A 15,011-nucleotide genomic window follows, 5' to 3' on the forward strand; every position below is an offset into this window, starting at 1 on the left:
GCAGTTAAGCAGTAGCTTTTAAGAGCGTGTAATTACCACGTAATTGACGCCTTGTTTTCCAGTAATAAATTACAGAACAACTTGACAGGCCTGTTTAGCTCATAAAAAATGCTAAAAGCTGACCTGGAGGTGTGGAGCGCTCAGCGGCGGCTGGCAGATCCCAAACCTGCAGTCCCTCCTTCAACCAGTCCGGAAAACAAAACGCATTTACATCTGAAGAAATCGTTCTGATCCGAGTAATAAGATCCGGTCAGGTTTTCTTATTTTATCAAACTGCTGACTGGTTTAAAGAAGTTCTGCTTGGTGCTTTAAAAATGTAAAAAAAAAAAAAAAGACAGTTTGTTCAATTAGGACAGCAAATCATTATTTACACTCTCAATTAATCAGTTAATTCTTTTTTCAATACATGGATTAGTTGTCAGCTTTTAAACGTGTTTTACATGAGTGAAAAATGATTTTCCAGTAAAATCTGGTCGAGAGCCTAAAAGGTTTCATTCTCCTCAAAATCATCCGAAGTGGAAAAAAAAAGACTTTACCATCACGGAGAACTAACAAAAAATACATTAATGAAGAAAGAATGAGCATATTTTTGTTTTAAAACAACTCTAAATTGTGTTCTTTAAAGTCGGCGGAAGTCTAATCAGGTAAAAACTAATATTGGTTTGTAATCAATAAACAATAAAACAAACCAAACCCAAGCACGCCCAATTACCAGCTGTTAATCATTATTTTCTCTTGTTTAATCTACCAAGTGTTTTCAATTAATTGATTTTCTTTTTTTTGTCATTAGATGCTTTTCCAATAAATTAGACGCAACTCAAAGCGATTTTTTTCGCCCGAACGCCTTCCACTGCTGTCGAGTCTGAAACCGAACAGGAAACTAACTGGAAAAACAATACATTTAACGGTGGTGTCAGAAAATATGAGCTTGAGAAGAATCATTTTCATGATCCGACTAATCATTTCAGCTTCACGCCCGACAGGTGAGCGGCGATATTTCTGTCATCAATGGAAATCTAATCACCGCCACGTCAATAAGAGCAAACAGAAATGTAGTCAGTGTTGTTTTCTAAAGATCCTTTAACGAAGTGACGGAGCAGAGCGGGGAATCCTGGCTCCTCTGAAGGCAGCAGTGGATGCATATGGCGGAGGGACCCGCGGCTGACCTCTGACATATGGCGCCTGTGCTGTTTTTAGTGCAGATGAGAAAGAACTTATCCTTGGCTTCCCATGAGTCAATACGCCGCCCGCCGCAGTGATAACACGCTCATGATAGCTCGCCGGGTTGCGAGCCCGATCCCCGCGCCATCCCTTGCTGTGACTGTGACTGTGGCAGCCCCCCCCCCCCCCCCCCCCCACCCCCGTCAACAGTCCCGAAGGCTTTGATCGTGACCCGTGCGCGCGGCGGCGCCTCGCCACAGCCGCTAATTTGCTGATGGGTTTAAAAAGTCCCTCAGTTAAGATCACTTCCCCAGATAATGGGACGCGTCGCCCCCCCATGACCTGACTGGAGTGTCCTTTGTCTCACTCCTAATGTTTGCCTTAGCCCATTGTGTCTGCATTATCCGACACCTCCACCCCTCCCCCTCCTCCCCCCTCCTCCCCCCTCCTCCTCCTGAGGCTGCTGGCAGCACAGCTTTTGACGAGACAACCCCGCTGCACCTCGCCGCGCTGCCGTCAAAGAGGAAATGCATGGAAGCCATTTCCCAGCGTGCCCCTCGGCTCTGGTCAGCACCCCCCCAACACCCCCCCACCCACCCACCCACCCACCAACCCCTGGCGTTCTGTGTGACCACCGCCAGGCTGAGGTGGTTAAAGAAGTCGCGCTGCTTCTGCTGGTTATAAATAAAGAGCGTCGTGTGGCTGGAAACACAGGACACACACACACACACACACACACACACACACACACACACACGCTAAAGAAGTCCCTGCACCCCCCTTCGCCTGCAAACAAGGATGCCGAACTCCCGTTGGCTCTCAGACAGGCAGACAAATTGCTTGTGATCTCTTGACCCGGCGAGCAGGCAGCCGTCCAACAAAAGCATCTCTAAAATTGCTGAAACCAAAAAAAAAAAAATGTAGGTAATAAGTTGCGTGGAACTTTATGTAAATTGATTCCATCGAAGCACAATGACGGATCAGCACTTTTGGGAATGAGGTGTTTATAAAGCAAAACTTCAAAAGCACCTTCCACTAATCACCCTCATGCCATCAGCTAAACACTGTCGCCAATAAATCCAGCGAGTGCAGACGACCGGCATCGGCTCCACGTAAACCAACAGGCACGCCGATGACGTACGGCTCTCTCTGTAAATGAGCTGAGACTAAAACCTTCCACCTGTATGACAACGATGTCCAATACAGGAGGTTAAACCTCAGACCCCACTCCGTCCACCTGTCCTCTGGAATCGTCTTAGGTGCTGAGAAATGGAGCAAAAACTAACTGACGTCAGGAAAGGCAAGATTAAAAACACTTATACTATAAGAAAATTGCCACAAAAGGGAGAACGGAATCACACAGATTTCATTTGTTATGCTGTGAAAGTCTTTAAAGATCGTGACATATGTGGGTCTCGGCGAGATCATTAATAAAACACTGAGTGATTTTTATATTTACACTCATGGTCAACACTAAATTTTGTTTGTTACCAGATGCTTCCAGATGCATAACAAAATGAGCAGTACCAGTGATGACCAGTAGGGGCAGTGCCATGCAGTACAGCTCATGCAAATTAGCAAAAAGTAACAAAGAAGACAAGAGAAATGGCCGCTATCATCCGGGAGAGGCTGTGTGAAAGTGTGTGTGGATACAAGCAAACCAACATCAGGTGAAATAACTGCAGCCTCCGCCACTGATTTTCTATATTACACTTCCATAAATGACTCTACTGCTTATCAGCCACTATAACGTGACGGAGGACGAAGCCAGTGACTCATGGCGACTAATTCACCTGCGCACAGGCAGCATGGATGAAAAACAGCTCGTCGTAAAAACAAAAACATGGAGAGACCATCACGTTAATCTGGAGCCTAAATAGCAAGAATAAAAAAATATTTCCTTGAAATGCTAAATTGAAAAAATAACCCAACTGGTTGCAATAAAAACTGGACTCAACATCATCCAGTCATTGTTGAAATCATTGTTTGTGTTTCTGTTCTAGGAAAGAAAGACAGGCGCAGTTTGAAGACGCCGAGGCGCGCTGAGACCCGTCATGTCTGCCACGTCTTGGTCGCCTCTTTTTTTAAGACAGTCGGCTGTTAATAATTCATGGAATCTCTGCCTTCGGTCTCACTCTCGCACCTCCATCACTGCAGCTGGAGAGCAAAGCAAATCAGAGACAATGAGAAGAGGCAGAGCCGACGGAGACGTTTCTACAGCAGATATCCAGATGACTGGAGGCGGGAGGATGAAAGGATGAAAAAAAAAAATAAATAACACCGCTATCTTTCCTGGTGCCTGCCTTCCTTTTGTTCTCCGCCTTTCTGCTCCGTGTGGGGAAGGGACCGGCGCTGGAGGGACGCACCGTCTCCATCGCAGACATGACATCAGCCCTTTACGGCCGACCCATCGGGGGCCGTTTGCGCCAGAATCCGATGCTGCATGTGTGTGTGTGTGTGTGTGTGTGTGTGTGTGTGTGTGTGTGTGTGTGCGAGCTGCAACACCGCTGCTTTGGCCGTCTCTTTTGGATATCGTCGAGTTCAAAGACCAACATGTTGTTCTGCTTTCCAGTTTCACATGGTAGTAATAGGCTCTAACGAAGAGCGGGTAGAACAATGAGCAGCAAACATCTGCCTTATTTTCCACTGGTAATGCCTTCGACTTGGCCCCGGCCATTAATAATTCAGTAATGACTGACTTATGATGCATATCGTCTGTCATCATTATCTCAGTGTTGAATGACGCTTCGCATCCATCTGCCCTCGACGCCGTTCGTCACAGTAACTCGCGCTAATGGCTCGTAAAGTCATGACTTTCTTTAAGCGCATGGATCAAGCTAAAACAGCCGTCATGACTCTTAAAACGCCCAGTGACAAATCATGGCCTGCATGACTGCAAGTATGACTCCGCAAGAGAAGATATTCGAGTAAAAATACCAGAGTGCAGATCGTCTGAATCTCTCCCAACAGCTAGACTGAAAATGTGGAGACTTTGGCCGTTTCTACACGGCAACGTGCATTTTCATTTCAGAAAACTGTTGTGTTTCAATGCCAAGGTTTTGTTAACAGTGTAGTTTTATCTGGGGGCCACTAGTGGGCACTGCTGGTAATTTTTGTGATGAAACCACAAACCTTGTTTACACTTAACGAGGCTTTATGCTGAGAATGAAGTCCTTTAAGTTAGCGTTACTGTGTTTCTTAGAATTAAACGTCCGTGCTGTAAAGATGAGTTTGCTAAATTGTGATCGGCAAAAAAAAAAAAAAGGAGCGACTGGTTTGGTGTTTATGAAGCGGAATTCCAAATAAAAGAGGTAAAAGGTTGAAGCCAGAGGGCTAAAAATAAACTCCATGATGGTGAGAAGAATCATAAAAAGTGATGGATTGTTGTTGACCAACTGTTCTTGGCTGTGGTGAAGCAGGATTCCATTATGAAACAAGTGACTAATTTAAATTCTCTCTCTCTCTGTTCTGCTCACAAACTTCTTGACTTCAAACATCGGCCAGCGCTGCTGTCTAGAGGTTACTATTTCATCGAACTCCAGTCGGCAAGAGGAGCTTTAGCATTATCCTGATTTCAAACAGGAAAAGACAACTAAAAGTAAAACACGCGACTTACCGAGGGAACAGCCTTCTATCTTAAATAACCTGTAATCACTAAATGGCTTTCAGTATCAGGAGTAAGTATTCCCTCCTACCAGGACACTATTTATCTTAGGTTTAAATATGAATTGATTGCAATCTGCATTGTCAAAATGAAGTTGTAGGTGGACTAAACTTATTTCTAAAATTACCCCCAGTTTATTGCTTCAAGCCAAAAATGTAATAAACTTTAGAAAAAGGAAATTAAATGAAAGAAATGTTAAGTTACGTTGTAGTTTGGGGGTATTATTTAAAGCACTTTGTTCACGTCACTGCCAGAGAGCGGAGGACCAGAGGACCTTGGTCGTAGAGGTTGGTAGAAGCAGTAACAAACAATTCAATGACAGATAATGAGGTTCTTATCAGCGTGTTTGGGAACACGCTTGAAACACAACAGTCCAGAAACCCAGCGGTTCTCACAGAGGCGCTGCAGCCAGTTTTCAGACGATGGAGAGGCAGGTTTCTCTCTACAGCACCATTCAGACAATGCTTCACAAAGGCAGGGCCGCCATGCCGGAATCTTCAGAAAACAGCGGATAACGGAGAATATAGCGACACGGGAAGCCGACTGTGGACGTGAATTACGAGGAAAATACAGATCAGATCAAAAACTACACTGCAAACTAAACCTGGAATTGAAATTCAGACACAGTGATTGATAACGAAGCTGCTGTGATGGCAAACGATGGATTCATTCATTTAGAACCATCAAAACTGAGAAACACAGCGCTGTGTGAAGATCGCACAGAAACAACTGCAGCTGACATTTGTAACAAAAACTTGATGAAATCAACCAACTTTTACACCTTACACTTTCTAGGACATTTAAAATATTGTTTTTAAATCCACCAAAAAAACTGGAGAGGTTGCTTTAGGATTTACAATTATATTGATCAGATTTTCTTCAATGCGTTTTTTTATTTAGGAAAACGTTTGGCTTTGCTTCAAGGAGACTGTAAATGCAGTCTCTTATTGATTTTATCCTGAACTGCTGTTATTTAAAGCTTTTCTCGAACAAACTCCGTCAGCAGTGTTTCCCTCGTGGATTTAAAACATGCAATTAAAATTATTAAAGCACATAAATAAATGCAAGAATAACGACGAGTGATCAATAAAAAAAGGGGGTCTCGTTTCACAGAGAGAACCGGTCCTGGCCTTCAGGTCTTCCTAAGAGGAGTTTGCATGTTTTTCTGTGTGTGTGTGTGTGTGTTTTCCTACGATGATCCAGATGTGTGTGTTTGTGTCTCACTGTGATGAACTGAAGAAATGCTGCTCGGCTTAAGTCACAACGGAAGAAAGAAAGGTTTTTTAAAGACTTTTCCAGAACTGGAGCCGGTTCCGACTGACTATAGGAGGACGTATGTTACAGCCTGAACAACTCGCCCATCCATCACACAGAGACACACAAACCACACACACATGTCCAATTGAGGGTTCACCAATTAACCTCAGACATGTTTCAGGACTGTCGCTGGAAAAGTTTTTACCCCTAATTTTAATCCTCACTGACTTTTCGTTGTCGTCCTTCCCAGAGAAAGTTGTTCTTGACTTCTCTGACGATCCTTTGCATAACAGACGATTTCCTGTTTTTATCGAGGCGGCAGCAGAACATTTCGTCTCGATGTGATTCGATGCTAATCGAACCTTCTTCTGACAGCAATAAAATTTCTGTCCTGTTCAAAAGATTTAGACGTTTTCACAAAAAACGACCCACATCAGGTGATAGAAGTGGAACCACCTGCTCTAAACGGATCCTGGACCTCCTCTTCAGAGATAATGACACGGACGATCAGGCCGGACGGGACGATAAAGAAGCCGCCGCCAGTCCTGATTATCTGAGGGTGTGGACTGTCTGCGCGGCGAGGTGCAGAGGCAGGATGCGATGGGAAGGCTCCTGCGTTCTCGGCCTCCGGGGTTATGAACTCCTCGGGCCGCATGAACAGCTGCGCCGTTGTTCTCGAACCTCTTCCCATCATACTCCTTCCTGGAACTTCACAGTCGCACACTGTGCGAACGGATGAGTCAGCGAAACGCCGATCCCTTCGTGCACTCCACAAAGTCTAACTCCGCTTTGTTGTGGGCCTCGAGTCAAAGAGAAAACTGAGGCGTATCGTCGGGAAATCTCGCATTTTCCTTCACCTCCGCAGCTCAAACAGCCTCCTGGACAGAACGGAGACGGGACACAGAGGTTTTTTTTTTTTTTTCCTCCGAGCAGAAAAAGCAAAAAGGGTTTTCACTACTTTAACATGCACTCTGGTAATCTGATCATAACCCGAGTAAGGCAATACTCCGATTATTGAGACTGTCATGAAAACATGGTAACAGAATTACCGCACGTGCATTAAGGTCGTAATCGGAGTCAGCACAACCTGATTTACAAAGATGGATTCCCCATCGATTTCTAAATGACTCGGCACGCATGCAGCTTATGGCCCCGTGTATCTCGGCCTTCAGATCCTGAAGTTAGGCAGAGTTCTGATTACAAGCGGAATTAAATCAACACAAGAGCTCTTTACTTGAACTTTGGGATTCCTGTGTCTTGTTTCCAGATCTTTAACTGCCCAGCTGAGCACAGAGCAGGACCGGAGAGTCCTTAAAACCTAAAAGGACCAATAAATATGAAGTGATTTACAGTGTGGCAGTATGAACCTGCTGCACAAATGACCAAAGTGTTCCTTGGCAGCAGGCGCTGAAATGTAAATCACGCCGTTTCTCTCCCGGTTGAGTGGCAGTAAAGGAAACCGCCTCCCGCTTCCCGAAGCGGTCGGATCCTGCCTGCTCTCCGGGTTCCCTGTTCTCCTCCTGAATGGCACCTCTGTCATTCACATGGCAGCGCTCAGGCGAACAACTAATAAATCACTGCTACTAAGTGAGCTTTTCCTTCTGGGTGCCTGCGCCCAGCAACCCCGGGCTAATTAATAACCAGAGGAGGCATGAGGGACCGGCTGGAATTGGCCCGGGGAGGTCGGGCGGGTTATCTGACAACACGTCTTCACCTGGACAACAAACAGCCCAGAGCTCGACTGCCGCTGTGCTGAAAAACAAACTGAAGAGATAAACTCCATGCTTTCCATGAAGGGAGTATTGTTCCACCCATTCAGGCTGAAAACCAACACAGATTCCCAGGTCGTGTCTCAGAGAGAAGCCACACCAGGAGGTCTTGATATTTCCCATCACTGGACTCAAATCACAACATATAAAAAGCTCTGAGTTTTCCTGAAGCTTCCTGAATTAAAATCGGGGGGAGCAAATTACCCCCACCGATGAAACAAGCCTCCAGCAGCCCCGAAGCCGAGTGAAAACAAAACAAAGCTGCTTGACTGAGATAGTTCTTGTTGTTCAGCTCCCTCACCTGTCCCCCTATCAGCCTTCTCCATACATCCTGATTAATCACGAACAGAACACACTGCTACCATCATATCCATCAGTAAGTGAAAGTCTGAAGATTCTGTGATAAAAATGTATTGATAGTTTACAGAAATATCTGCTATAATTCACCTCCAGCTGATGGGCCGATTTAAGAAAAGGTGAAAACGACCTTCTGTAGGTGTCAGTGTTGGATCTGAAGGAGTTGGACAATAATAGAGTTTCAACAAAAAGCTTTGAGGCTGAATAAATCTCCCTGCTTGAAGAAATTAATGACTGATAAGTCAGCATGAGTGTAAGTTTTTGGGGTTAAATTTTAACTGAGATCATGCAGTTCTGCTTTGGCAGAAAAGAAAAATGTGTGAAATGCACCTTGTCCTCCTGAACTTCTGCATAACCGATCCAGAGGGAAACCCACGTGTCGTCCTGTGAATGAAGCCTCTGCTCACCGACTGTGCTCTTAATATGTCACTGTGTGGATAACCTGGCTCTGAACGCACAAAACACTGCAGAAAATCAGATCTGAGAGCAAGTGGGCCAAAGATATCCAGAAAACCTTCTCTTGAGAGTTTCATTTGAAGCCCTCAGCCTGACCATGACGATGGCTGCTCACTCCAGCAGCCCTCAGTCTGGTTTAAACACCAAAGCAGAACAAACCTCTGGAAATAAAGCAGCAGCGAGTCGGAATTCATGGACACTTCTCCACGTTCCTCCAGGTGTAAATATCAGGACCAAAAACGCGAGCTGTGTTTGTCAGAGCTGAGCAGGTAATTCCTGCCGACGCAGGAGCAGCAGCCTTCCGGAACGAGACGACCACTCTGTGACAGGAACTCCTCCAGTCCTCATTAAGAAGGTGCTCGCTTCTGCTGCTTCATTAGATCGTGACCTACATGCTGAAAATAGAGAACTAGATTCTGTAGCCGACGCCGTTTGTGTGTATTTATAAAGGAGCTGTGGTGGAGAGAGGAATCTAGCAAAGCCTCCCTGTGAGGAGGAGGAGGAGGGAGGAAAAAAAAAAACAGGCGTTATGCAGACTGAAGGCTAAACTCACAATTCAGGCCCGTTGAAAAAAAAAAAAAAAGAAAAGAAATAGGTCCATTAACAGCCAGCGGAGACGCTTCGCTCCCATGTTACGGAGAAGGTCTAATGAATGCAGGGAGCGAGGGAGGCGCCGAGCGAGGCGCAGAAGGAGACGAGTCCTGCTTTCCTCGCAGACGCCGGGGATTGAGGTCAAAACCCCCCGAACTGCCAATGAACCGTCAAGGTGAGGCGCATGAAGCAGGCCTCTGAAGTTCAGCAGCTTCCGAAACATCTTCAGACACCGAGGCTCCGATCGGCTGCTGATTTCAAGCAGGAAAATAAAAAAAAATAGTCTAAAAGTAACACTAAACCCATTAACACGTTCATACAAGAGATACTTTGCAGAGAATTTTAGAATTTCCTTTTGTTTAGTGTGAAAGAGAATGAAGTTTGTCAGGATGTGAACTTGATCACATTTGCTAGCATAAAGTAGATTACCAGTTACTAATCTAAGGATAAACTGTCAGGAAGTTGTGAGTCACCACCGCTGGCATCTTTGGAAAATCATCAAAAAAGGAGGATTAAAGAACGTGTGAACCTTCAGACTCCGTCATCAGAGTTTAGTTTGTACCAGTTTCAACATCTGCCACGGCCTTTTAGCACTTCTGCCAGTCTGCAACAATCAAAGCTATTCATTAAACCTCGATAGAATCCGGCGTGGTAAAGGCTTCGTTTGTCAGATTTGTGGTCAAGAACACATTTCTGCCTTCATGGCAGAGAAAACAGAGTTTCTCCAGAACAAGACGCCGTTTTGTTTATTGTCTCAGAAGAGCCTCTCCCTCCCCGACTGAGTGAAAAAGTGAATCGGCTGAGGCACCGATCACTTTCACAGACCTCGGCCACCAGACCCCGGCGCCGCGGTCCGGACACCAGCAGGCGCACGCCGCTCGGGGACAATGTCACCGCGAGAAAAAAAAAAAAAAAAAAAGAAAAGTTCTCTGAGCTATTGTGTGAGCAGGCTGGGACCCCGTGCCATTCTCTTTGACCCCCCCGGACCCCCCCGTCACCCCCGACCCCGCCTCCATCGCACCCACACAGCACTCTACCTTGACCCTTAAAAACTTGGTGCAAATACAAAAGCCTCAAAAAAAAAAAAAAAAAAAAAAAGCCCCACTTCTCCCCTCTGCTCGCAAAAATCACTGCTCCGGTGAACTTGAACGCACCGTTTCGTTCAGGCTCCGAATCTGATCCGCCAGTCCGACCACACGAACCAAAAATAGGTAACTGCTGGCAACAGATGAATCGGGGGGAATAAAGGAGGAAAGAAAAAAAAAAAAAACACGTGCGTTTCTGGAATATCGACCGAGCGCCGGTTCGTACGGACCAAACTTCCCAAAGTGCAGCGAGAGGAAGGAGAGCCGAGCACTCACCGAGCGGATCCCGACATCCCAGCCGCAGAATGAAAGATCCCTCTCTTGTCTCTCTGCGATCCACTTCCATTTTTCTGAGCTCCCATATGGCACCCCCCACTCCTCCGAGAGGCAGGGAGAGTGCGACACGGCGGGAGCGAGAGAGCGAGAGAGAGAGAGAGAGGGAGAGAGAGGGGGAAGAGAGGGGGCATCGGTCCCGGTGTGGAGATGGAGGGGAACCGCTGCAGCTGTGCCGCCCCGTCAGACTCTCCTCAGATTCTATCCTCTCCTTCATGAGCGTCCGCAGCAGCGAGGAGAAAGCCAACGGAAACAAAGTGATCCTCTTACACACAGCCGAAAGAGAGAGAGAGAGAGAGAGAGAGAGAGAGAGAGAGAGGGAGGGAGGGTGAGCGAGCCGCACACAGGGGTAACGGCTCGCGGACAGAAAACAGGCGAGCGGCTCGGAAGGCCGAGGCGGCGGCGGCGGCGGCGGAATAGCAGGTTCAAGTTTGCTGCGTTTCCTCTACTTTGTGGAGAGAACTCCGGCCGGCCGAGCGGCCGGGTGGGAGGGAGGGAGGGAGGGAGGGAGGGAACGGGCGGGCGGTCGCTTCCAGGCGAGGCAAGGAAACACTCCATAATACCTTCCAGCTTCTTTCAACCCCCACTCCCTCCCTCCTCCCTCTTCTCTCACTCTCTATCACTCTTTCTCTCTCTCTCTCTCTCTCTCTCTGGTAATAAGCCTGGCTGAAACCTCCCCCTCCGCCGGGGCGCAGGAATGCAAAGCAAGAGTTTCAAGAGGCCCAGTTAGACAAACCTCAGAGTCGCTGCACCTTGACCCAAAGGTCACACATGCACCGCCATACCAGAGTGTGTGTGTGTGTGTGTGAGTGTGTGTGTTGCAGGGGTTTGTGTGGTGTCTTCTGAACTTGGTGGGGGCCGGCTCTTGAGCCCCGGCCTCAGCGGATCACATAACGGCGGCCCGGCGGCCACTTGACCACAGATAACGGCGTCGTCCAGGAAACGCTGCGGCCTCGCTTCGGTTCCGCCGCTGAACGTTTCTCGTCTCTTCAGACGACCACAGGTCCGACTGATCCCCGATTGATCCCCCGCCGACACAGACGCAGGGCTGAGATCAGCTCGGAGACATTCTCTGGATTTGGAAAAACTTCAGGACCCACATTTCTGCTTTATTTACAAAATAAAAGCCCTTATTTGAAATTTAAAGCTGCGTTATGCTTCCTACTACATATCTGGTCAAATTCATTCAGAAAGTAGATTCATCAAGACCAAGCTTTTTTTTTTTTTGATGTAGTCATATCTCTTTATAATTTTTTAATAAGATATAACACATTTACATCAACACATTTAGAGAATGTAGATAAATACTAGAAAGGAAGATAAATGCTGAACATTTGATTGTCTTTCCATCCAGATCATGTTAACATTTCTGACACTGGTTATTATGGCCACAACATTTGTGACATTTTTTCCTAAAATGTAAATTCTTTATGATGTAAATATATCATCATTTGTTGTTTGTTTTCTCATTTTTCTCCTGCTGAATATTTCTACACGTCGCTCTGAATTTGAGCCTCTGACTGCTTGAAGGAGTTCATTCTGCTTCTGGAGAATCTCAGCTCTTCACGTTGTTTCTGCCACAGAACGAGAAGAAAAGGTTGATACTGTTTTCCTTTGTTTGTCTCACAACGGCCTCGAAGCTGAAATTCTCCTCAGCAAAAAAGCAATAAACACGTTAAAAACACACTGAATGGGGTTTTTTCTTAAACCTGATTGTTGGGATTTTCTGAAGTTTCAGTTACCGAGAAGCTTTAAAACATTTCTCAAACTTGTTTTCCTCCACGTTTGGGATTATCGGCGGTTAAACCGACACACACACACACACACACACACACACACACACACACACACACAGACGGGACCGGGCTCGGTTTTGTTTGGACGTTTTGGGCCAAACAGGCTTTGAAATCCCTCCAATCAGGCCGGCTTGCGGCGTTTGAATGGGAGAAGCCGGTACTGTCTGCCAGTCGGCGCTCGGTATTGTGGCTGTTCTGCATGTACAAACCCATTCTTCAGGTTCATTCAAGTGTCCCCTGCTAATACGGGTCCCTCCTGCCCTCGCTCCGTCTCCCCGTCTCACACGTTCACACTCCACCTCAGCACAAAGACGCTCCGAGCGAGCCGGGGGAAGAAAAAAAAAAAAAAAAATCACACAACTTTTTTTTTTCTCTTCCACAGGCTTAAAAGAATCGAGCGCCGATTAAATATACACTTTTTCTTTTTTAAGCTTTAAAAATCCCGTCTGTATTTTTTAAAGCACTTGAAAACCATTTGCGAGGGAAACAGCAGCATTCATCACTCCTGCACTCCGACGTCTCAGTTAGAGGAAAATGGCCGATGGCTCACCAGATCCGGGCCTCGGTCTCCAGCCGCCGGCCGCCGCCAGACGCCGTCAAAGGAATAATATACATTATGCATCCTGCTAAAAGGACCCAGCTGCAGGGACGCATAATGAGGTTATACAGACACCTCGCATAAATGGACGCTCACCAGCTTACATAACACCCAGGTGCCATATATTTACATTTTTGATGAAGCTTGCATAACTGGGTGATTAAGAGGTGGCGACGGACGCGCGCGTGTGTTTTTAAACACTCACAGTGAGGGGATTTGTTAAAAAAAATACAAAAATATGGTGAAAAAGTATTGATTGAGGTGCCGGCATCAGGTGTGGTGATCGGACGCCGTTTTGAGTCCAGTGAACTCGTGTTTAAGAAACTAGTTTGAGACGATCTGATCTTTGCGATCGCTGTGGTCAGAAACAGTCCTCAGGTAGAAGGTGGAGTTCAAACACAGCTCAGCCGAGGGGAAGAAGACCTACTCGACGCCATCATGAACAGCAGCTGAAACGAGGCAGGAAGGATCCAGACGCTCAGGGTTCAGGGACGCGTTCGGCCGGAATATTCAGGTTTTATCCTGAATATTCCAGGTTTGAACCACAACGCAGCTTTAAAACAACACGATGGGGACATAAAGAGACATTTCCACAAATCAGAGGACGTTCCTCCAGGAAATTAAAACAAAAGACTGGTATATAACTACTAAATGGGGATTCTGGAGGTCTGCAAATCACTGCATTTTGTTTTTATTTAAATTGAACAAGGTTCAACAAATGCACCAAAGTCAAGACATTTTCTATCCACGACTACGATTAGCTTTTATTTTGAAAGTGCCAGTCTTGGAGCCTGAATTGGCAGACTTGATGCCACAGTTCAAAATGCAGGTCTGATGAGTAACTATGACTCGTCGAGTAACTCCTCCCGTCCTCGCTCCTCAGGCCGGGCAGAGGGGAGTCCCTCAGGGTTTCATCTCGGGCCCCCTTCTGTCCTGACTTTCACCGCTTCCTCCGGGTTATTTCATCCAGCAAAAGCAAGAAGGAATGCGTTTTTCCACCATTGTCGGGCTGACAGCCACTTCCATTCACCTATAAACCAAACTGACAGCCACGATCCGGGGACACTGGCTGAATGGCGACATTCTTATACCTATATTAAAAAGAACAAAAGCTCGCTCTCTGTCCGGCTAAAAGGCTTTGGAATGCACCGTGTTCACGACAGATGTTCGCCTCTTTTGGGAAGATATTTGTTTGTTCCAGTGCGAATTCTCCAGCTGGAACAGGAAATGCGAAGCGGCGAGCTCCCTCCTATCGGACCGATAAGCCGTCGCGCCACTTCCTATCGGCGGGGAAACAGGAGAGTCCGGCGGCGTCGGGTTCATCCCCGCCTGGAATCCAACTTCAGCTCGCTAACACGCCGTGAAGCGCAGCTGAGCTGAGACTCCGGATTCCGAGGTGAAACTCAGTTCACCGTCTCTCCGCTGGAGGTCCCGCCTCTTCAGCGGGGGGACACGGACGACACCAGATATTTTAATTCAGGGACAATCCACTTCTACACTTACAGTGCCACCTGTCCAAAGCATTAGGCACACCTCTGCAGAGATTTCGCTCCACACTGAGGAGCAGGCGTCGCACAGCGAGCCACCCCGCGGCTGTCGAGCTAGCGCCAGGGTCAAGCTGTCAGGGCGAGTTCAGAAAAACGCGCAGAATCAAACAGCGAGAGACGGTTTATCCCGACATTTCACTGCTTTTTGCACCAGAGGGTTTCATTAAAGTTGGCTTTCCGTTGTGATTGTGGTCATTTTCAGTGGTAATTTGTGAAAATTACCAAAGTTTTCATCACGTATCCTCCGCGCCACAACAAAGAAAACCGTTAAGGTTTAGATTTAAAGGTTAATATGGCGCCGTTTTACCCGACCGGCCCACTCAAGATGAAATATGGCTGAATGTGTTTGACGGCTCTGCATTAGAAGCTAAGACCAGCCTCTGTTTCCAGAAATAAA

General features: G+C 46.7%; 1 long non-coding RNA gene across 1 annotated transcript; it reads right to left on the minus strand.

Annotated features, from left to right (window-relative positions):
- Positions 1 to 762: 762 nt before the first annotated feature.
- Positions 763 to 14,929, minus strand: LOC115395058 (uncharacterized). Its single transcript, XR_003932230.1, has 4 exons — positions 14,837 to 14,929; positions 8,667 to 8,672; positions 4,558 to 4,561; positions 763 to 773 (listed from the first exon to the last, which is right to left on the minus strand). It is a non-coding gene; the product is annotated as an uncharacterized LOC115395058 (long non-coding RNA).
- Between the last annotated feature and the right edge of the window lie 82 nt (positions 14,930 to 15,011).

This window comes from Salarias fasciatus, chromosome 10, assembly GCF_902148845.1.
Source record: "Salarias fasciatus chromosome 10, fSalaFa1.1, whole genome shotgun sequence".
Lineage (NCBI taxonomy): Eukaryota > Metazoa > Chordata > Actinopteri > Blenniiformes > Blenniidae > Salarias > Salarias fasciatus.